Here is a 24,754-nt window from a genome sequence, read left to right on the forward strand (position 1 = left end):
GAGAGGCTTCAAGGAGAAGCTTGCCTTGATCTCAAGAGTTGCAAGAGCGGTCTAATGACTAATAATGAACACAGATCCTAAACAGAGCTCTGTAGGTTTTAATGGCGCATCAACCGCCGCTATTTTTCGAATTCATTTATTTTCTTTCCTTTCCACTCGGCTAATAACAAGAAATGTGTATTTCACTTAGCTGATCAATCCAAGCACGCAGCTGATGATAGGGGCTTTGCGTGCGTGTTTATCAGACAGGCAGCAACTCTGGCAAGGGTTTGTTGTTTCCAGTGGCACCCATCATTTGGATCGAAGTATCTTAAAAGCAATCCATATTTTGATGTGGCTACTGCTTAGGATCTGAAATGTTTGACGTCCCAAAATGACGGGTTAGGGTTGTGGTGTACATTCATCGCTGAAAGTTTTGGCGGAGCTGGATAGGAAACATCTCGAGACTGAACTCCAAAAGCTCTATCAGTGAAGCATGCATCAAAAGTGCAAAAGAATCACACGAGATCTGCAGTAGGGAGAGTATGGTAGTTGACCGTCAGCTCTGAATGTAGACAATGATAGTTGCAAAAGTAGATGACATCAGATTTTCTCTGAAAAAGAGTAGTTGTTTTTGATTTTGGCTGCAGCAAGTTTAAGCATGGTAGAAATAAGTGTTAAAGAGCCACTTCCAGGTACAGACACCTGTGAATAAAATCTGTAGGAAATGATGAATACACTAGATTTTCAAAAAAATAGTACAGAAATATAAACTAACAGGTGAAATCTGGACGTCGTTTTTGTAAGAAATGTTTCACTTCCGCATAAAAAGACCTCGGCACGTGACCCTCCCGCGTGTGACCGTAACACGGGGGGAACACAAGGGGGAGAGCGGCGGTTGTAAGTATTAAATAAACATGGATCCCAATGCAGTTCGACACAGAAGATACAGAAGAAACTTGAACATGAATATTCGAAATGCATATGACGGACCACAACCTTATAATTATGAGCCTGGCTAGGCGGTCCAAGAGACCAGGAGCAGCCAAGGATTAGAAAGAATAACGGCCATCGGAAGAAGAAATTGAGCTGTGGTGTGAGGAGAAACCAGTGGAGAACTGGTCAGCTGTCTTGGTGAGTGACCGCGTTAAGCTACAAGAATGTTAGCTAATCTCACATCCACAACATTGTAAAGTTAGGCTATCACTATATCAGGCTATAACTAAAAGTAGCATTGAATAATATAGTAACGTTACTGGCAGGATGTTGATACTGATCCATAACAGAAACTAATGCGCAAGTATCGGCCGTATCTCGCGTTACCTAATGCAACTCCACACTACACGTGCTGTGTACCGGAGGGGAGACGCGAGATACGGCTGATACTTGACGATCTGGCGGGAAGAGGTTGTGGAGCCTCCGTTGATATGCCGTTGTAAAATGGCTTTATGGAAAGCAGGTGTGTAGTCGGGGAGGGTGCACAGCTGATTGCAGCAGGTGAGTGAAGTTGAGCCGGGAGCCAGGAGTGACAGCCACCACGCACACACAAAAAACACAGACAGGGGGAAACAAACAAACACAAAAGGAGACGGCTGGGAGCAGTACAGCCACCACAGCGTTTACCCTAAATGCAACTCCAACACTACGTCCTTACGGTGCCGTGTACCGGAGGGGAGAGAGAGAGAGCAGCGAAGGGGGAGAGAGAGAGCAGCGAAGGGGGGGAGAGAGATGTAATACGGTTTCCTGATAAAGCTGTGGAGAAGTATGTGCTGCGGGGAGGTGGATGCACAACGCACCCAGGAACGAACGCTAGCTCCGGTCCTTTTTACTGTGGACTCGATGTCCTGACAGGCTGGTATTTGTGCAACCTGCACAAACACAATACTGCACCATGATTACAAATGTTGAAATACAATGTAAAACTACCGAAAAATACCAGCTCACTAAAACACAACCGCTCAACTCAACGCAACTAACTATACTATAACTACTATCCCGCGGTCAGAGAGCGGAGATGTGTCCCCTGTGTTATGTAATATGACGCGTTTGACTATGACCTTAAAAAAAAGCCGTTTTTAAGAGCAGAGCTCAAAATTGCTCCTTTCCCTCTGAATTCCTGCCCTTATGTCTCGTAAAACATATCAAATCCTACACTCACTTTTTTAATTGTAATTTTCAAGCAAGTTTAAGCATGAATGTAGAAAAAAACAAAAACCTGCAAGATGCTCTTTAAAGTCCTCTGCAGATTTCTGGAGAAAAACGGTGTTCAGACGGTTCATAGCAAATCAGTATTTACCCAAAAAAAAAAGTACAATCAATGATGAATCTCCATAAATTATTTTTGAAATCTTTTTCCATTATATATATATATTTTTTTAATGTCTTCCTATAACCTCTTCTCTAAAGGGTTTAAAAACAGTGTGATAATATATAATTAATACACTTTTGCATAGATTGTAATGTATCCTTTTTTACATGTACATTTATTATTATTATACATTTGCTTTTACCATGTTTATATTAATAATTGTATTTTACTTTATTATAAAACTAGGATTGAAGATTAATATTACTATAATATTAAGACTACACAACGAACACACAGTACAAACACACAAATACATAGGAATACATTATGCACAAACACATGCATTTTGACAAAAAACAATTTTCTACCAGAAAAAAATTAAGTATTCTGATTCTAATTTGTTACCAAACTATTTATATAAAACATATAATAAAAAGATCGATCACCCAGCACACTCAACTGGCTCCTGCAAACCATTTAAATCTGATTCATCCCGGGCCAAATTTGAACTTCCTGATTGTGGAGCACAGGAACAACTGGCATTCATTAATACGGTGGAGAACGAACCGTCCCTGGGAAGATAAATGAACAACAGAAACGCTTTGCTAGGGACCGAGTGAAGGTCGATCGTGAGATGCGTCTTTCAGCACGTGCTCTGGCTCTTCGCTGGGACACCTTGTTGGGAGTGTTCTCCATCGGAGCGATGCTGCGCTGGAAGCTCGAGAAGCATCGAGCAGCACACCAAATGATGACAGAGTGTTTGTCTTTGATCTGCTGATACATGCTCGCTCTGTCATTTGTCTTTAATGGCAAGTTAAGTTGAATTTGAGAGCACTGCAAATTACTCAAACCACTGGACAAACACAATGTTGACATTGGACAATTATAAAAGATAACTTTGTGTAAAGAGTTAACATTCCTTCACTTCTGACAAGGATGTTATTTTATCGGTTCAGTTTGTTTGTCACATTAGAAAAACCACAGGCCAGATTTTCACGAAACTTGGCGGTAGAGTGTCGCATGGATCAAGAAAGAACCGATTTAATGTTGAAGCAGATCAGACTCACGGGGCGCATACATGTAGTTGGTATGACAATTGAATGTTCATCTGGATTTTCCTTGTGTGACTGCGCTCCGACTTTACCCAGTTCAACTAAAGCTTATCTCGTATTCTCTAGTAAGGGTCCACTTTCTTGGTCTGCAGACACCCAAAGAATATAGGTTCAGTACCCAAATCTGACTTATAGCTGGTGGTTTTAGAAAAAAGTGTTGTAACAGTTGTTAAAGGCCTTAAAAAACCGGCTGTCAGTGTTGCATACTTTGCACCTTTCTCGCCAGATTTAGCCACTTTAGCTTTTATTGCTAGCTACGACAGACAGCCGTGATTTTTGAAGAGTGTACGTGTCTGAAAAACGATGGTTGTTAACAGAAGTTGTCGAGGACGTTGTACGTCATTACGCCGCCTCCCGTTGATTTAAAACGCGCCCGTGGGTCGTAATTTGGTATACAGGCTGACGCACCCGTTGATTGAAAACGCTGCTCTGGGTCGTATTAATGGGTCCGAAAACAAGGAAAACAATCGACCTATTTGGTCGTATTAGTTGGAGGACTTGTTGCAACCTACTTTCATTAGGAAAGAGACTGCAACATGGGGCTTGGTTTTTCAGTTACATCATTTTGAAAATGTAGCATACTCTTGCTGGCTTCTTCAATGTTACCCACCGTAGCTTTGAGTGCCAGTGTACAGGCAAAACAAGGGGGCATGTTTAAGTAGAAACATTAAAGCTTTTTGCTGGATGGTGCCAAATTGGAAACTCCAGCTAGAACTATATTGGTAGGTGTAAAGTAAACAACACCCTTTTCAGCGTTCGTTTAAACCTCTACCAAGAAAGAACAGGGAAGCTCCCAGTGAAAGTATGAAAGTGAAGCAGAGCATTCCTCAAAAACTACGTACATCCTCCACAACTTCCTTCCTGCATAACATTTTTTGGAATAAATGTCTTAGTGGGAAAAGTTCAGTACAGTAACAAGCAGAGTTGGGTATTTGCTGATTCAACAGTAATCCAGAAAGGCCTGGAGTGCAGGCACGCCTGAGAGAGGTTAAGTGGCCCTTCAGTGTGTGTCCTTTAAAAAGGCTTTAATGGCGAGCCCACAATAACAACAGTAACACTGTCACAGACACTCACCTCTTTTATAGTGCTCGCCTCGGCCCCTTGAAGGATTGATGCGTCACCATAGCAACATCGACCCTTAAAGTCTCGTTGCAACCCGAGCCAAGGCCCAGATTTATGGCTGTTTTCATCTTGTTACAGCAGATTTATCTTCACAATAAAAAAGAACAACAATCTGTAGAAATCATTAACGGGAGTCTGCTGGAAAACTCTGGGTCAAAGGCAAAAGTGCACCAGAAGAGCTGAAGGATAATGTTGGTATGATAGAGTGCAAACACGTGGCAGTAAAGCAAAAACAAACAAAGAAAAGTTGAAAAGCACTTTTTGTTTTATGAAAATACAGCACAGGTTACACTGTGGAATAGGCCAACAAGGAAATGGTCAAATTTAAAACAATGTTCAGGTTCATATTTGAATTTTAGAGACGTCCCGCTGCTTAGCCATCAGGTTAAAATTGTTGAAGCGCTAGCCAATACAAGCGCAAGTGTTACATATGATGTCACTATGTTTTTGAAGTAAACACAGGAGTGCAATGGAGGCGTTTCAGGCAGGGTTGGGGGAGTATCTGGAAGAGAAACTTTAGGGGGGTTTCAGCCTTTGCAGACAATTGACATGCATAAAAACCTATAGAACACACTTAAGGAAAGGGAAAATCCCAAAAAGCAGAATAGGGAATCTGTAAATTGATGTTGTAGCTTGACTGATTCTGCAAATGTAAGTTCTAGCAAGAGTAATTTATAATTCATGCTTCATTTTGGGGGGATTAGCGTCCTCATTTTTCTCTCCCTGAATTAGTCTTGCGTGTCGTCTATATGTGATGAGGCAAAGATATTCAAACCCCAAAGATGGCATCTCCTGACGTTACTCAAGTCTTCTCCGGGAATTTGAATGGAAGTCTGAGAGGAATGGTTTGTATTCAGAGATGAAGTCATTAGCGGAGCGCGCTGCTAAAGACAGATGACACTGGGAGGTGGTGACGAGGAGTTGGAAGGGCAAGAAACAGTGATGGCTGCGTTGGTATTTTAAGCAGACGTCTTCATTCCTCCCCGCCGACGTGAGTGATCCTCCTGCATTTGCCACGGTGGGGAAGCTGTGTGACCCCGCGGGGGCACTCGGCTGACTGGCCTCTCTGCAGTGCATCCCTTAAGCAGGCTTGACCGACCTGCAGTCACACACTCTGCGGTCAAGCCGTGGGCAGGGGGATTTGAGATGTGACAGCATAATCAATTTCCATGATTCATGATCACCCCGAAAGGAGGGCGCGCTGAGCGACTGGGCAGCTGAGAGAGGAGCGCAGGGGGGGGGGAATGCTGACAACAGCACTCCACCGACATCTATAGCAATGGAGACACTTTTACACTATAGCTGTGCTACCCCAGTTCCTCACACAGTAAATAACAATAATGTGAGACTTTATTGATCCCAGTGGGGAGATCCTGTCACTGAGCGCTCTGCAGAGAACAGTCCAGGCTCAAGTTCAGCCACAGAACAGAGAAGCACCCTGCAGCTATAACGGTGACTCAGGTCAAGATTCATGAAGATTACGACACGAGGAACCATCTGCACTTTTTGTTTAGCTACAGGAGGTTTTGTATTAAATGGAGATTAACAACTGCAGTCAGGAGTGACTAGAGAGTACGGAGCAAATAGAAAATTCATCGCCGAGGACAAATTGCTTCTGCTTGGAGAATAAACATGATACAAATACTTGTCTTCTTCTCTAGTGTAACTGTATCTCTTACCTCATTCACACCAACGGTGTTTCAGGGCCGGTTCGGAGCTGGAGCTTGAAAAGCACCGGGTTTTCCTGTTCACACCGCAGCGGAGCAGCCTCTTAGCTCCGGAATCCGGTTCATTTCGAGCACTAAAAAATTGTCCGGCCAGAGCAAAAGCACCGCATACGTCACGCTTACGTCGAGGCGGGGGCAGGGGCAGGGGCGGGATCAACTCCTGAACAACAACAAAAAGCCGGCGTTTTATCCAGTTTGTACACAACAATGGAGAAACTTAACAAGCAGCAGTGGTCCACTGAAGAGACCAGCTACCTACTGGGAATCTGGTCTTCCGAAGAGGTACAGAGGAAGCTGGAGCACAATCGGCCATTGTTGTTGTTGTCGGTGTCAGCTGTGAGGGGCGGTTTGGCTTTATGAAGCAGGCACGCAAACGGTTACGTCATGACGCAAACGATGGCGCAATGACGCAGCACCAGTCAGGCTCTGGGCAGTGTGAAAAGAGCCGGAGCTAAACCGAAGAACCGGTTCTGAACCTGAAAAGCTCTAGCACGGAGCTTGAACCGTTGCGTTGGTGTGAATGAGGTATCTGTTACAATAGCTCTGACACTGCACCATCAACTGTTTATCTTTTGTGAATCTCATGGGAACTGTGTTACATTTACAGTTAGCTTTCTCCTGATTGCTTGACATGTTAAATGATGTTCTTTTTTGTGCACTGTGTGTACAATATTCTTTTGTATATGATGCTTTCATTTGATGATATTCATGAAGAATATGTTGTGATGTGTTTTGTATTATAACGTGATTTTACTACCAGATTTGTGATTCTTTTGTTTCAGTAAGACTACTAAATATTTGACACAGACAAGTGATTTGATTAACTAGATCTTCCAACACACTGTTAGGCTCCTGAATTTCCATTTAATGACTTATCATAGAGTTAGATAGAGATATAGGTGAATGAGTAAAGTAGACTTGTGTCGGCTCTCAGGAGCAGCAACGTTGGCATTTTTAGAAGTGTATAATGTATTTTAAATGATATAGTTAATATGTAACGCAGTGAAAAGTGTGCAGTTGGATTCTGTAATTCTAAAAATGCTCACAGGGTAAAATAAGTAAGAAAATGTGATCCCAGTCGGACTTGGCAGTTGGTCAAATGGGACCAGGTTTGTATTCCATGTGTGGTATAGAGCCAGACATCTGAGTAAAGGACATATTTGCTGTGAACCGTGTTATCCTTGTAAAACTCGGGGTTTATGCTTTTTGCCTTGGGAAGCTGTTAGATTTCTGTCAGAAGAACTGAGTTGTGGAAGGAGCGAGGAAAAGTCTGCTAAACCCTGATCCATCAATCCATCAGACCTCATGAGCAGGAAACGCTTCAGATTTACAAACACTGATTTTCTTTGACATTTTAATTGCAAAAAGCATTTCATTCATTTCTTATATTTCAAAGTAAAGTTAATCCAAGTTATTCATTTGAGAAATGGTGATGAGGTCTTTCACTATGGCGGGTTTTTGTTTTGTTTTCACTGATAACTCAAGGTTAACACCCGTTTCCGTCTCCAGTGTCTGTGAATGACTCTAACAGCTGAAAATCTGTGCAGATGTGAGACTTTGTCGCTGTGGATTATGTCACTCGTAAACGCCGACTTGAGACGGAGAAATTGAATCTATGGTCACTCCCCTGCATTCTCGACGGGGTTCATCCTGTGACCTTCCAACCCCGAGAAATACTTCAGATATCGATACGGACTGGGCTGAAAATATGATGATGTGTCCTTGTAACACTATAATTAACACCTAAATAAATAAACAAAAATATTTGGTTTTACTGTTTGAATCCCTCGTAATTTGGCGTTTTCCCGTTTATTTCCATGTTAAGGTGCTATATCTTCCTGTGATTGCTGGTATTTAGTTTGTTGAAATAAATGTAAAAACATTCACATGTATATATGTATATAAATAAAAACAAGAGTAGCCATGTTTCATTGTTTAGGCAGCTGATTTTTGTATTGCGACACGACTGTGTACAGTAAACATTAGCCAGTTAGAACTGACAGACATGGGTAAATATGTTCAATTAGTAGAAGATTACTCAGTAAATCACTTTTTAGAAATAGATAATGAATAATTCATTTGGAAAAATGTGTGTTGGAAGTATATACATTCATTTCTACAGTTAGAGTTTCACACAGTATTGAACTGGGGTGTTGGGATATATACGTATTGATATCAAAATCAATATCATGCTAACGTACATGTATGATAATATTTTACAAATACTTCAGCACTTCTTAAATAACTTCTGTTTCTTTCTGTTGTTGCTTTCAGTTTATATGGTTGCCTTATCCATTACGTTTTGTTTTGTAGTTCTGGTTACAGACTCTCTTACATGCCTACAATTGTATTTTGAGTCTAATACATTTCCCAAAAAAGCAATGAAAAAACTTTAAGCTAAAGAGTCATTTGACACAAAGCATTGTCTTAAAAGTATTTGATAATATTAATCGTGTAGCTCTAAGATCAACTGCTGCCTTTTAACAAAAGTAGAAACAGAGTCGTAAATAAGAGACTGGTTAGTCGTCTTCGTCAGGCTCTTCGTTTGTTTGTCCAGATCTCAAGGTCATGGTCTCTGGCCCATTAGCAGTCCATGGCTGCCTGTGTGCTAAACATGGACTGAGCTGACGGGGGTGTGTGTGTGTGGGAGGAGTGTGTGCGGAGGTCACAACTCAAGAGCTGATATGTCTGTCTCTCAGAGGCCAGCAGGAGATTGGCCTCTCCTGCCCAGACGGCCGCTGACCCCTGTGGAGACAGTCCCGCTTCAAGTTGCTGCCGGGCCCTTTGAAAAGAGCCCGGCCCTGCTTGAGTGATTGGCCATATGGGCGACAGTGCCATCCAGGAGCCCCACGCTGTGCCAGGCATGAGTGGGAGGCACGGCCCCCTCCCCCAAACTCCCATATCCCAGTCATCGTGTTTCTAGTATCTCCACTGTCCGTCCTAACACAACTACATGCTGTGATGTACAGTGCAGTAAAACGGGACTTCCCCTTCACATTACACACATTCAAACACACATTCAACAAACGCATCACACACAGGTGCAGATGGAACTATACACCCTGCAGCTCAAGGGTTAGTATCCTGAGTGTCAAATTGTGCACTTACATTATTGTTTTTACAATAAATGAACATGATGAAGACTGTGAAATATGTAATAATTTCCATATCTCAAGCAGTGATTGCTTAACTGTAATATTAACACATTTTTTGACAGTTTTAATAATAAACTGAGCTCACTAAGATATAAATAGGATAATGAATGACAACCTGTGCACTATTTTAAATGAACACAAACATTGTGGCTTGCAATTTATTAACTAATAAACTAGGAGAATTCATTTGTTTTTGTTCAGATTAAACCTCGGTTTAAGCAGCGGTTGCCAACCTGTGGGCCGCGGCCTCCTAGTGGTCCGCGAAGGCATTGCAAGTGGGCCACCAATTTAAAAAAAATATATATGTAAATGTTGTACAGGCTAAATACACAAACATGGACATAACAATAACGTATAGGAGAAGACATTCCCATCTCAGACAAAAAAAAAAAAAAAAACAGAAGAAATAAAGATACAGTCAGTAGGATCACTTCAACATTTCACAAACAAAAATAGGTTGACAATCAAAAACCAACAAAAACACAACATGGCAAGCATATGTATTGTTCCTTTAATCCCACTCTTTGTTAGAGCTAACTATTTCCCATTTCATGGTGTGATGAGCCTCAGATGTTTTGTGGCATCAATTTTTTTCAAAATAAATAGTATTTTTAATCTACTCTTCAAACACCTTAAATCAGGATTAATCCTTGATTGACTTTTCAAAATATGTATTTAGCCAGAAGAATAGTTGTATTTACTTCCTGGGTTCTGTGACGTGTGAACACCCAAATCAACAACAAATGACCGGATTGGCCCAAATGGACCAATCCGCGGAGCACCTCACACACCCCCCATTTGAAACATGTTCCCACGGCTATGATTACTGGTGTCATTTTCTGGTTGGTAACAAACGCCATTGTAACACATAATCACTGATGTTCCGCTGTAACGGTGGTTGACTAATCAGAACAGAGTGGGCGAGCTGACCAATTAGAGCACAGTGGGCTCAAAGGGGGGGGGCAGGAGCTCCAACAAGCCGGTTAGGACAGAGAGTGAATACACATAGGCTACTATACAGAGATGCTGTATGAGAAACCAATGTGAGTTTGGAATATTGCACAATATAAATCTATTCTAGTAAACCTCAACAATAGAATTATGATCAGTAGAAATGGCCATGTCATGGGACCTTTAAGAAAAGGTCTCTATAGGGTTTCATTTATCTTGTTGACAACTCATCCCTTAAAACAGAAGCCTCAGAGTGATTATAATAAGGGGAAATATGAGGGGTCTATTTCAAGCTTGTTATTTAAATAAGTTATTGGGCATTTTTTATCAACTAAGATTTGTTAGAAAATGTTTTCCGTGAATTGACTGAAGTTATTTGAAAAGTGGGCTTATTAACAAGTGAATACTACTGTGTAATATGTTTTTACATATATATTTAAGAAGTACAATATAAGAAATGCACAAGTTTCATTTGTGGGCCATATTTCATTATACTTTTTTAATTTGCTGAGGGCCGATTCAAAATGGCCCGCGGGCCACATTTGGCCCTGATGCCATAGTTTGGACACCCCTGCTGTAAGGTGATATTTTGTATCTTTTTATAATACATTGTTTGCACAAGATTAAGGAAACACCAAGAACCAATAAAGTCCTGTAAGGTAATATTTCTGATACATATCAAGATTGTAAATTAGACAAGTATAACAAATATTCCCTTTCAGGACTTTAGGGGCTCCGTAGATACCAGAAAGGTTGGGCAATAATTTCAGTCTTTCACTCGCACTTATATAAACTTTTAACAAAAGTGCAAAAAAAGTGCAGTCAGCTCACAACATCCTTTCTCACCTCCTTTGTTCTTGAAGTACTCTGAGTCTTTCCACATCAGCGGGACAGGCAGGTCTACAGGGGGCAGATTTTTTTTAAGTAAAATATAAAAGCTAGGTTTAGGTATCTTTATGAATTTGGGTCTATGTATTTTGTGAACCCTCAACTGAAAGGGATACTTTTCCCAAACTTGGCAAAGCCTCTTCAGAGGTAGTAAAACAAGCAGATCATCAACACATACGTACATAATGACGTCTAAGTACAGTCTGGGACACTTAAGGATTCCAATAAACAACAGCACCAATGACAGCCTTAAGAAAAATACCATTGAGTTGAATCCACATGTTTGCAACGCAGTGTAATTAATGTGAAATGACATGTTTCAAATTCTCGTTTGTCCCTCATTACATATAGTACATGTGACATGCACAAATGCACTATCAACACAACACACCAAGTAAACCCACACATCTGAACAAAGGCTTGTTGAGGGATGGGGACAAAAACCCAATAGTAACCATGTGTTTTTAGAGCCAAGTTCAAATGTATTCTCAAAGAAACCACACCTATACATGAAGTGCTGAAATAGGCTTGAGTCCTTTAAAGAGATCACTGAATATCATCATGTATTTGATTATATCACATTAAATTGTTACTCACCTTTTTTTATTGTATGAATAAGTGTTTTAGCATTTATTTTAGCAAAATGTCCAAGATCATTGCAGATGAGCCCTACAAAAGAATGACCTTAAGGGGTTTTTAAAAGTTACCTTTTTGTCCAGAGTCAGAACTGAACATGGAGAAGCAGCGTTCAGCTATTATGCTCCAAATATCTGGAACAAACTCCCAGAAACCTGCAGGTCCGCTATGACTCTTATTACTTTTAAATCCAGGCTGAAGACTTTCTTTTTGCCGCTGATTTTAATTGAACTATTCATATCTCACACTGCACTGTAACTTTTTAAAATCTATTGTATACCTGTGTTATTTAATTTGAGCTTGTTCTATGTTTATTTTATTCTTTCTCTTTTTAATTACTGTTTTAAATGGCCATTTCATAACGTGTTTCCGGTGCACTATGTCTTTATGCTCTTAATTTTTGTTTGTTTTTGTAAAGCCTTTTGAATTGCCTTGTATTGAAAGATGCTATATATAAACTTGCCTTGCCTTGCCTGACCTCTAGTGGCTGGTAGGAGGATTGTTAGTCCACAACATAGCCCTGCCTCCACTCTAAACTGCAACATTCTTTGGTCCCTCTCCATTGATAACAGCTCTATGATCTTTCTTTTTACCCATGCATTCAACACATCTGACCTATGTCCCACTCTCTGCAGGATCTGAGCCTTCCTCATCCTCTGCAGCTGGCTGAGCAAGGCCAGGATGTGGGCGCTGCAGGTCAGCAGGCTCTTGGAGGCCTCCAGGGCCTGCTCTCTCCTGGAACACGCTGCCAGCAGCTTACTGCCCCCCTCCCACATCCGCACCTCCCTCTCAATCTGCCTCAGCACCTCTCCTTCCTGTTCATGATGAGTGGGAAACAGAATATTCTTTGAATCATGTTGATGAATATTCATATTCCTTTGACTGGAAAGACATACAGCTAAAAGTGCTTGGTAGGAATGATCCATGATTAAAAGGATCAATCATTCAAAAGATCATTTAATTATTAACCAATGCTAGGTTTAGACCTGAATCTGAAGTGGAAGGAAAGCCACAACACTTTGTACGTCATAGTCCACAGAGAATAAAGCCTGATTACTACCTCTGATTTTTCATCCACTTCATAGAGAACCGCAGTGATGCGTCCTAAAACCCGGAAGTAAGTTAGCATTTTTAGCACTTCCGGTTCCTTCGTCAAAAATCAATGCATTTTCTCCATAGGGTTTTGGAAAATAGCTCGAAATAAGGTCTGTGGTTGACACACATTTAAGAGATAAATCACGTTTTCTTCTACGACATTAAATATCAGCAGTAACCCCACTGGTGATTTTTGAAGAGTTTAAGTGTCTGAAAAACGATGGTTGTTACCTTGGACTACAAGGGGAAGATTGAGGACTTCTTCCGGGGCAACAACTCCAGGCGGGTGTGGCAGGGGGTCCAGCAGATGACTACAAACCCAGCCACCCCTCGGCCGATGGGGGTGACCCTCAGCTGGCGGAGGAGCTGAACTCCTTCTACGCCCGCTACGAGACGGGGCTATCGGAAGCAGCCACACCATTACATCCACCTGCCCTCAGCAGCCTCAGCCTCACGGAGCACGAGGTGAGACGCACACTGAAGGCAGTGAACCCGAGGAAAGCAGCGGGGCCGGACGGAGTCTTGGGACGGGTGCTGAGAGACTGCGCTGACCAGATCTTCAACCAGTCCCTGTCCCAGGCCATCGTCCCATCCTGCCTGAAAACATCCACAATCATCCCGGTGCCGAAAAAGAACAACATCGGCTGCCTAAATGACTACCGTCCAGTGGCACTCACCTCCACCCCCGCTAACGTTTTTGAGAAGGTGGTCCGTCCCCACATCATCTCATCCCTCCTTCCCGGTCTGGACCCCCACCAGTTCGCCTACAGGGCCAACAGGTCCACGGAGGACGCCATCGCCACAGCTCTCCACTCTACCCTGTCTCACCTGGAGAGTAGGGACCAAGCTTTCAGTCCTGGGAGTATCCCATTCCTTGTGTCTATGGATTAAGGACTTCCTGTCTGATCGCCTCCAGAGAGTGAGGATTGGCACCCACACCTCCACGTCCCTCAGTGAGCCCCCTACTATACGCCCTCTACACCTATGATCTCGTCCCCGCCCACACCAGCAACTCCATCATAAAGTTCGCTGATGATACCACCGTGGTGGGCTGCATCTCAGGGGGTGACGAGACCGCGTACATGGACGAGGTGGAGCAACTGCTAGCGTTGTGTAAAGTAAACAACCTGCAGCTGAACAAGCTGAAAACCCAGGAAATGATCATTGACTTTAGGAGGAAGAAGACCGACATGCAGCCCCTGTACATTGATGGAGGCTGTGTGGAGAGAGTCTCAGGGATCAAATTCCTGGGCGTTCACCTGGCGGAGGACCTGTCCTGGAGGATCAACACCACGGCAACCGTCAAGAGGGCACAGCAGAGACTCTGCTTCCTGAGAATACTCAGGAATGACCACCTCAGACAGGACCTGCTTGTGTCCTTCTATCGCTGCGCTTTTTATATTGTCTTGTTGTTTTTATATTGTCTTGTTTTTGCGTGTTGGCACCTTGAGTTCATTGTAATTTCGTTGTACCTGTGCAATGACAAATTAAAGATCTACCTACACTGAACAAAAATATAAATGCAACACTTTTGTTTTTGCTCCCATTTTTCATGAGATGAACTCAAAGATCTACAACATTTTCTATATACACAAAATAACCATTTCTCTCAAATATTGTTCACAAATTTTGTGAACAATATTTGAGAGAAATGGTTATTTTGTGTATATAGAAAATGTTGTAGATCTTTGAGTTCATCTCATGAAAAATGGGAGCAAAAACAAAAGNTGAGGTGCTCCGCGGATTGGTCCATTTGGGCCAATCCGGTCATTTGTTGTTGATTTGGGTGTTCACACGTCACAGAACCCCCCAAATGGACCAATCCGCGGAGCACCTCANCTTTTGTTTTTGCTCCCATNCGGGGCACAGGCCGCCATGTGCCTGCAGACACACACCAGTTTGTGGGTAATGGAGTTTTCTAATGAGAGTCTTGGTAAGTTACATTGTTGTTATATGTTATATGACATTTCACAGTGATTAAACCATATTGCTGGTACATAAAATCATTCAAATGTTCTTACTTTGCTCACATTTCCTGATGTGTTTCATTGTTTTGGTATGCTTCTATAAATGTGATGGAAGTAATAGTGATGGTCAGTACACAAAAGAACCATTTGCAGAAACTTGAATTACTCTAACAGGAAGTCCAAAGAACAAAACATGACATTTCCTCTAAACAGGTTGACACGTTAAAGTAAAAGATTCCTAAGAGAAAAGTTATTTTTAGGACTATCAGTATTCAGGAATGTTAAAAAAATCCAAACAACAAATTATCCAATTGCATTTAGATAAGACAAGATAAGAAGTACTTTATTGATCTCAAATTTTGCAATTTGTGTGTAATCTTCTGACTATGTTGTCATATATACTGTACATACAGTGGTAACATGTTACTAAGTCAATTTACTGGTGATGTTTTACATAATTTAGTTTACTTTAGTATACTTCACTTCACATTTCAGAGGCAAATACTGTACTTTCCTCGCCACTACATTTATTTCACACTCACAGTTCATTTTGAAATAAAAACACTTGATTTGCTTATATGATACCATGTAGTATACACAGTATGTTATGAAATATCTGACATATATTGTATACATGTCGGCTTGTCATCAGACATCTCTAAATGTCTATTAACAGCATTTTCTATTTTTATCTAACAGAAGCAAGATTTGTTATTTTAAAAGTCAACTTTAACTTCCTGTCAACACAACTTGTCTAACAAGAGTAAGACAAAAGAAAACAAATTAAATACTTCTTAGGAACTTAACTGCGAGATGCACCTTTACCACAAGACAAAGCATTACCCAGTAGTCCCCTCTGGATCTACATATTATGAATCAACCTTCCAGCCCAATAAATGCACAGAAAGCAGCACATTCCTAACATGCTCTGAGCTTCATTCCTACCATTTTTCCTGGCCGTGTTGAAATTCACAAAACACAGCAGACTGTGGCTACACCAGCGAGCGGCTTTGAAATGTATTATTTATATAGCTGTGAAAGTTTTTCTTGGAATTATAAACTGTGAATAACTTTGAAGCAGCTCGAGCCTAAATTCTCTAATCCTGAAAGTCAAACTTCATTAAAGCATTTGATTTATCTTCCAACGTTTTTTTTTCTTCCAGCCACATGTTGAGCAAACCCTTCGTGTAATGGTCTTATTAAGAGGGAGTTGGTTTCCAAGCAAACTGGCCCGTGTCTCCGATAGCAAAATTAGCCTTGAATGAAATCAGATACAATTAAGGAACTTATTAGTTCTTGTCATGTTCATGTGGGTAATACAATAAACACGGCCCTCAAATAATCACAACCATCAGGGCTGCAATCATACTAACAATCGCAAACCCCTGAATAATATACCTACGTTACAGAGACTTGGCTCAGTTTGATTCAGTGTTATTTTAGGTGCCTTTAAAGCATACACACTCTGTTCCAAAGGTGTTAAGCAAGACTTCAGCACCATAACAACATTTTCATAGCCTCTGTACAAATGGATTTTTTCATATATAAACACAGTTACAAGCAAAAGGCTAAGTAATATGTGTCAACGTTGCTAAGTGCATGTTCACAAAACAATGTGAATAAGTCAACATTTTCTAAGGATTGTTAATATATATTTGTAGTGTGTTGTACTGCAGTAGTGAAACTCGCCTTCAGGTGTTTGATTAAAGCAACAGTGTCTTTTGTAGACGCAGCACTGGGTGTCGCCAAAGTCAGTAAGAGGGTCTTTAACAATCACGACTAAAAGTACTTAATATGGATCTTTGCAGATATCATTACAAATAATCAATATTCGATGACACAATGTATGTATATTGTGTCAGCTACGTTTCAACATCTGGTTGACATGGAAATATATATGTAAAATGAATGTTTGTGTTCATCATTGATGCATATCAGGTTACTTTATTCTGTTAAAAATATTGGTGCTTTAATGAAAATATTATTTACAAGTTCAAACAAAAAAGCAGACTTATATAAAAAACCTTATTTTGTTGGACTTAATGAACAAAACCCAAAGGTTTTTGATTAAAAAAATGGTAATTTCTGCATGGCAAATAGTGTAAATGATTATCAAAATGGTTGTTTATACATTTTTGTTGATCGACTAAAAAAGAAACTGGTTCAATACCGTTTTCTTTAAAAATGCTATTCTTTTTTTTCGAAATGATAACTGGTTTCACCAATACATATATTCCTAATTAGTCAAGTAAATGTATTGAGGGTAACATCATTTTGATTTGAAATATAGTCCTCTTATACTATTATATACAATTGTTCTATGTCCAAACTGTGTCAAAGTACAGTCAAATGTGGAATTGTTACCTAAATGAGAAAAGAATATCAGGACACACACACACGCACACGCACACACACACACACACACACACACACACACACACACACACACACACACACACACACACACACACACACACACACACACACACACACACACACACACACACACACACACACACACACACACACACACTCTATCTCCAGGCCTTTTACGCTCCTGCGACGCTCGCAGGGTTAAAATAAACGTTACTGCTGAACCATATTGTGCCCTCCCTCCTCTCTCCATATCCTTTATTCACAGGCGCGTAATTGGTAGTCAATTTGAGCTCCCCCTTTGCCTATTGTGGGCACATTTTGCTCTGACAGAGTGCGGAAGATTAATGGCTACGAGCAGCCAAGGGAGGCTCGCCTCAGCAAGCATGAGCGCCCTAAATTCATTACACCAATTTCCCCCTGTCCTGCGCTCCCCAACCACAAGAGAGAAAAAAAAGAGTGGAAATACAAGAATGAAAAGGGATAAAAGCAAAATAGTCAGATGGTGGTGTTGAAAGAAAGAGAGAAAGAGGTGCAGAAACAAAGGATTAAAGAGATGGCTGTGCGTTAGTGCTGTTTCTGAGGTCACACACACAGTCTGGCCGTCAAAAGAAAGAGCTGAGGGTTTTTTCGAGCACTATGTCTTCTGCTTAAATTTCAGTCGGTGTTGATCGCTGGAGTAGTTACAGGGACTGACAAGGCATCGGCTCACCTCCCACATTCACACACACACAAACACACACACATGATAGTGGACACACTCTCCGTATCTTTTTCTACTCGCCCTATCCCTCTCTTTCAGTTGTTTATCTTAAACACACAAGAACATGCACTACACAATCCAACGTGAACAACATTTTCAAAAGCTGAACTGTGAATCGCAGCAATATTTTAACATCCAGCAAGTTGTAGCAGGAAATACTGAAAAATATACAGTAGGAATATGTGTTGAAAACAACTCTGGGAATGAATTTAGGATAGAATATATTTATTCAACCCAACGATGCTGGCAGCAGCTATGAACTACGATGACGAAATATCCTCTGAATGTTCATACTGTGGCTAAACTTCAACATTACTGCCGTATCAACACCTACTCAACGTGCCTGCTGGGACGTGAGCTCTCAGATTGAGCCAAATGTTTCACAAGCATCCCGGGCACATTCAGATCTCACTGGCTGTAGGTCTGCTGGCAACAAGGCCCGGCTGCCTCGGATGAGCAGGAAACACCTTGAACTTGGGAATGATAAGGCTGACCTGTCCCCATTTACTTGGGTCGACTCATAATTGTGATGATTTATTTCTCCTGTCAAAGCCAAAGGGAATGCCCCCAGCCTCCCCTCTGTATTTAGTATCCCCCTTTTTCTTCTCTCTTTGGCACAGATTCTCTCTCTGGTTTGATTGATAAAATGTGTGTTTTTGCATTTGTGACATGCATATATCTGTGTGTGCATGCTCGTAAATGCTCCTGTATGCATGTGTTCAGCTTTCTGGCCTCCAAAACCTCTCAACATGGCCGTGTGTTTGACTGTCAGATGCTCCGTGCCCCCGGCGATGGCACCACGCCCCCAAAGGACTCGCACTGCAAGAAGATCAGTCTTGCGTCCGGAGCCGAGTGCATTGTCTCGAAGTGACAGGTCTCGTGGACGGTGCCTTGAGGGACGCCACCGGCAGCCCCGACTATAGGCCGGACTCCTGAAGCTCCACAAAGAACATGTCTGTCACACACGTCACCTCCCCCCGGCTGTCCTGCCACGCAACACAGCCAAGAACTCACAACCCCCAAATGTTACTGACAATTCCTGTCTGTTGTTGGGACGCATACCCTCTGGTGGCCGACCGTGGCATCCTTGCCGGGAGGCCAAACATATCTAAATGCATTTCCACGTTTGTTTCAGCTTTACTGAAACAAAATCTGTTTATGGGTTGTAGGTCAACACTTTGAATCAGTCTTGTATCGTAACACATTGACGCATAACTGTGTCTGACCCCAACCATGTCCTGATCAGCAAATATTAATTGTTACCATTCAATTGGAGATACACGGTTTGACGATTTAACAAGGTTAGACTGAAGCACTCATTTGTGCACCAGTCAATCCTAAAATCAAATACAGAGTTTAATCCCAGATCATTGACATGCCTGTAATGCTCTCTTAAAAGTCTGTTGCCTTTTTTCTTGTCCTACATTTTTCGCAAATGGTGCTGAAATGCAAGACAAATGTCAGAGTTGACAATCAACAAAGTTTTATCACTTCATTTTGAATTTCCAATATGAACAGGTTCTGTTGTGTGGTGTTTTACAAGATAGAAATTGCATACTGAACATATATAATCATAATATACAGCTAAATATCATGGTTGTGGAACCTTATGATGTTGGCTTCATCTTAACCCAACTTTTGACATTTCATTTAATCATTGTTTAGGAATTACCTTGGTACAGTCTTTTGTAGCAGGGCTGCTTTACACAATGTTCAGCCTGAGGCTTCATCTACTGTACTGTACGTTTTCTGTAGAGTAAACATGTCTTCAGGCTGAGTGTTTCACTGTTTAGTTATGTTGCATATACTGTGACAACATAACAGCTGTTGTATCATTTAAAAATGCAGTGATAATTTGCTGAGCATGCACCGCTTCCAGACTTTCATTTGAGCCCAGTGCAACCACTCCATTATACTGAACTGTTGGACAAAAACAGAACAGCTCTTTAATTATTAGTGCAGGCAGTAGCTCAGTCGGATTTGGTAGGGAAGCGGAGGGTCAACAGTTTAAGTCCACTGCTCCTAATGATAAGATGGGTTGAATTCAGAGACTACATTTCACTTTGTGTGTGATTCTTTGTACATGTGAACGAAGATTTAATTCAATCCTTAATTTCAACTGTATAAATCAATATTTTAAAGCCTTGCGCATCGATACAACATCTGAATCAGTACCAGGTTTATTGGCAAGTAGGTCTACACATACAAGGAACGCATTTGGAGTATGATGCATTTTTTAAACCCCTAAGAGGAATTAAGTTGTTAAAATATTTATTGATTTTGGCCTTCGAAAAAAGGGACTCCACTGCCTGACAGCGTTTGTTAGTGAAATTGAAAAAATTGAACAAGCAATAGATGTAAATGTTAAATTCGGATGGGAGTTTAGGGGAACGCTGCATCAAAAAGTTAGTGGAAAAATTCAAGTTGACATGTAATTAGACCCCAAGGTATTTAGCTTAAACAGCAACATCACGTTTTCTTCTAAGTTTTAAATTCATTCATTTAGTTTGCTTGTGTGTTCGTTCTCCGTTTTTGGTTACATTTGAATATAAAATTCCTCTGTTTCCATAATCTAAAAAGCAAACTAGCTTTTTTTCCCTGTAGAAACAGCCAAAGGTCTTTTCTTGGACTAAGCTTATGGTTCTGATCAAATCGTTGTGTGAACATCATGGAGCGTCTTAGCAGCGCAGTCAGAGTTACAACCTTTGATGGTCGTAGTTCAGGCCAGAGGAAGACTTTTTTCTTCCCAGGGTGTGTTCACTTGTCCCGGCCTTCAAAGCTCCTGGCAGATTAACACAGCAACAGTGCTTTGTGATTTGGCCGGCCATGTAATTTATGTACCTTCTCTGGCTCACGGTTCCCACTCTGCACCTGTTCAGAGCCTACAATAAGCACTGTGTCGATGCCAAGCCGCTTTGGTGAGATGGGGACAGTGGAGGTGGGTGCACAGGTCAGAGCATGAAAAAAAAGAAACTGCACACCAATCTCTTATTTTATCCTCCTTTCGTTTTGTACAAGAAAGGGAGGACTTCAGGGGGGTTGGAGGCTTTAAGGGGCACTTCCAGGCCAACCAATAAATCAGTGTAGGCGAGATAGATTCATCGATAGGAGAGCAACATAAAAGGACTCCGTTGTAGTAATGTAGACAAGGTGTGCAGGTTTGTCCCTCACAACTCTCTCAAGATGGATACTCAGCAAGCCTGCACGGTTCCACTTAGCAGCACCTTCCTCAGAGACCAGGAAATCGGAAGACACCCCAAATGTTTCGCATTAAGGGTTCACCCTCGCTGGAGTGGTGGAGTTGGGAACCATGCAGGGGTGAGTGGGGGACAGCTAGGGGTGTGGGTCACCACAGATACAGTCAGATTGGTAGTTTAGAGAAATACAATTTGAAATGTTAATAAATGGGGTTCTTATTTTGAGGTTCATGTTTGTATTTTGCTTCTACTGTGACATGTTTACACATTTTAATGTACAAAAAGGGCTTTCTTTTCTCATACCCCTATGTTATTTTAAGAAACGCATTATTCAATACATATAGTAAAGGTCACAGACAATTTTTTTAATGAACATATAGGTTAACCTACTGAATAAAACGAAAGAAAGAAATGAAACAAGGAAAGTAAAAACCATAAATCAGATTCGGGAAGTAGGCGTATTCACACTCAAAGTATTAGCCGACAGAACAGTACAAAGAAGAAATTAACAAGAAAAAGGAAATGCCCTTTTTTCGCTTATTAATAACATAGTAATCCTGCTAGTAATCCCTATTTTTTCTGAAATGCAACAGTAATCTGTTTACATCTTTTTTGATGTAACTGTAAGGGAATACAGTGACCTGCGTAATCCGTTACTCCCCAAGATCACGTGAACATGTATTGTTGTAGCTCGAGTTGACTGCCGCGCTCCATGTGCTGGAATGGGTAATGGCAAGTGTTCATAAAGATGTCACAAGAAAACTTCAGGAGACACAAAGTCTCAATTTCAGCCAAGGTGCTGCCAGCCAGATGTGCAGCAGCAACTGGATCACAACCTGCCCGTCCTCCATGCCAAATCTGAAGCTAACAGGCAGAACCTCACAGCTCTTTTGAAGTGGGTGCCAAGAGGTGTCCAGACCCTTAACGACCTGAAATTTATTACATCAGCATCCAGGGAGGAGTGAGAGGTCGGAGTTTGTCCAGTGAAACGTCTCTTCATCCCCTCTTTGACTCAGTGCCTCCCTTCACTCACTTTTATTCCTCCCATTCTCTTCTTTCCCCGCACCTGTTTAACACCTTGACTTCATCTATGACCTTTGTCAATCTGCTGTTAAGTGTTTCATGTTACTGTTGCCTTGGTAGGGGTGCAGCTGGCTGAGCAAACAAGGGTTGCATGAGATCTTTGGGCCCGATAGACCTCTTTCTCGTTCCCAGAACACCTTTCTCCTAATAAACAGTGTCAGAATTAGACATTCATAGCATAGAGCAAGTGCCGAACTGATACTAAAAGCAGATAAGAACAATATAATGTGATGGCACAGCTGTGGTGGAGGTGTACATTCACTAGTATGATACAGAAAGGGATTTGAGGTGAATAACCAGAATATGAAGGGTAACATGTGCAGGTGTGTGTGGGAGAGAAACTCCCTCTGGAAGGATTTTAGCCTTTGCAGACCATTGACATGCACACAAACCTAAATAACAAACTACAGGTATTGGAAAACCCCCCTAAAGCAAAATAGGGCCTCTTTCATTTCTATTGCAGGGTATCAGCTAATATTACATATATTAGTTGCCAAAGAGTGTGGTACATTTCTTTTTGGTTACATAAAAATGTATGTCTGTGTCATGGAAAAAGACTGAAGAAGGCTTATCCCAGTTGTAGATGTGATAACATATGGGATTATTAGCTTAAACATATCTGTTATCACACCATTTCATATTTTGAAATGTTCCCTGCGCTCTTCACATCAAGTAAAGAAAAAAAATCCCCCTCGGTTGATGTTAAGTGAAAGTACTGTTTGACCTGGGAGTGACTCAGGCCAAGACCAGATGGCCTGGTAAATTAATAATAAAAAAAAGGAAAGCCATGTGAAACAAAGCACATGGACTGGAAGGCAAATTCCAAGGGGATTCCCCCTCCTTTCAATGAGACAAGTGTGCAGCCGCAACGTTTAACTGAAACAAAATGTGAGCAAATTTGTACCCGTAAACGTGAAATTACTTTTGCTCATTTTAATCCCCCTGTCTGTTCAACTCTGCAAAATAAGTCTTTGAGGCTTTGCACAGTCATGCGCAAAGTGATGTATGTGGAGAGAGAGGGTTGGGAGAGGGGGAAGAACAAAAATCAAAGAACATTTCTGGCAAGGAGATTTACAACTCTGGTGAAATGTTTCTACTGCTGCCCGAGCAGAAGCAGCAGCAGTAAGTGTTTTAAAGCGCAGGGCTGACAGCGCAGAAAGGTGGCAGGGCAGAGGGAGGAGGGACGCCTCAAAATGGCTTTACGACTCTTGTTATCAGGTCTAAATAAATCAATAAAAACCCCACTTAAGGGAGGCTAACATATTTCATTCTTCAGCTGTTATTGATAACTCTAACCCATTTGGCCCGCCTGGAGTTTCATATTTTGAAAGTCATGATGCTTCAATTTGTAGGCCTTGATATGCGGCTTGATGTTCTGCAGGTGTGGCTTTTGATGTTTGAAGACCATAAACCTGCGGTGTGAACTGCACCGAGAACTTTGCGGCCCCCGTGGTAAAATCAGGCCTTTACTGTTAATCCATTATTCATCAGGTAGCATTATTTAATCCGTTAACCATAAGTAACATAGTTAAACGTGCTTTCAGTATTACATTATATTGCAATATTTAGGCGTCATGCAGAATGAAAAAGGCAGGAGCAGGGAGAAAGATCAATATACTAAATCCCCGGGTGCTTTGGTTCACCTGTTCCAGTCTTACGAGATATGTGCTCACCTAAAATCTGGCACTTGGTGAAGACATTTTTTGGCACGACGATTGTGCATTTTTGCACTTGCCTTGAAAGAATTTCACAGCGAATCTGTCTGCTTCGGACAGGCTGAACTTTTTGGAACAGGTGGACATTTTTCATCCGTAAAGACCGCACAAAAGACAAAGAGATTATTTTGTCAAATACATCTCAAAACAAACTGAGACAGATCATACAGCATCAGGGAAACATGTTAGAGAACAAATGTGGGTGCACGGTAATGTGTACGCATGCCGTGTGTAAACAACCAACAGCAACAAAATTATTGCTTACCCTAGAGCAGCGGTTCCCAACCTTTTTCAACTCAGCGCCCACTTAAGAATCAAAAATGTTTTCGTGGCCCACATTCAACGGAGGCTAAATAAAGTTCTGATGAAGACCGCACACAGTTAAAGGTCCCATGTCATGGCCATTTCTACTGATCATACTTCCATTGTTGAGGTCTACTAGAATAGATTTATATTGTGCAATTTTCCAAAATCACATTGGTTTCTCATACAGCATCTCTGTATAGTAGCCTATGAGTATTCATTCTCTGTCCTAAACGGCTTGTTGGAGCTCCTGTCCCCCCCCTCTGCGGAGAGCATTTCTCCACGATCCCAACTCGTCTATTACCAGCGTTCAGGGAGCTCTATGCAAGTCAATGGGACTCCCTGTTAGTTAGCCAAGGGATCCTGGTGTGTGAGGTGCT

General features: G+C 41.5%; 1 protein-coding gene and 2 long non-coding RNA genes across 3 annotated transcripts in view; 1 reads left to right on the forward strand and 2 right to left on the reverse strand.

Moving 5' to 3' along the window:
- The window catches only part of LOC104949871 (uncharacterized), a 23,285-nt gene extending 3,784 nt beyond the window's left edge, over positions 1-19,501 (reverse strand). Inside the window, exons 1-2 of the long non-coding RNA XR_798852.1 lie at positions 19,367-19,501; positions 6,854-6,859 (exon numbers count right to left, since the gene is read on the reverse strand). This is a non-coding gene — a long non-coding RNA (uncharacterized lncRNA). The remainder of the gene's footprint in view (positions 1-6,853; positions 6,860-19,366) is intronic.
- Positions 1-24,754, forward strand: part of pcgf1 (polycomb group ring finger 1) — a 191,901-nt gene that overhangs the window by 134,922 nt on the left and 32,225 nt on the right. The gene's annotated exons all lie outside the window — the stretch shown is intronic.
- On the reverse strand, positions 11,200-13,522 carry LOC104949870 (uncharacterized). The gene is made up of 3 exons (XR_798851.1): positions 13,205-13,522; positions 12,494-12,693; positions 11,200-11,254 (listed from the first exon to the last, which is right to left on the reverse strand). It is a non-coding gene; the product is annotated as an uncharacterized lncRNA (long non-coding RNA).

Source organism: Notothenia coriiceps, unplaced genomic scaffold (assembly GCF_000735185.1).
Source record: "Notothenia coriiceps isolate Sejong01 unplaced genomic scaffold, NC01 NC01_scaffold00016857, whole genome shotgun sequence".
NCBI lineage: Eukaryota > Metazoa > Chordata > Actinopteri > Perciformes > Nototheniidae > Notothenia > Notothenia coriiceps.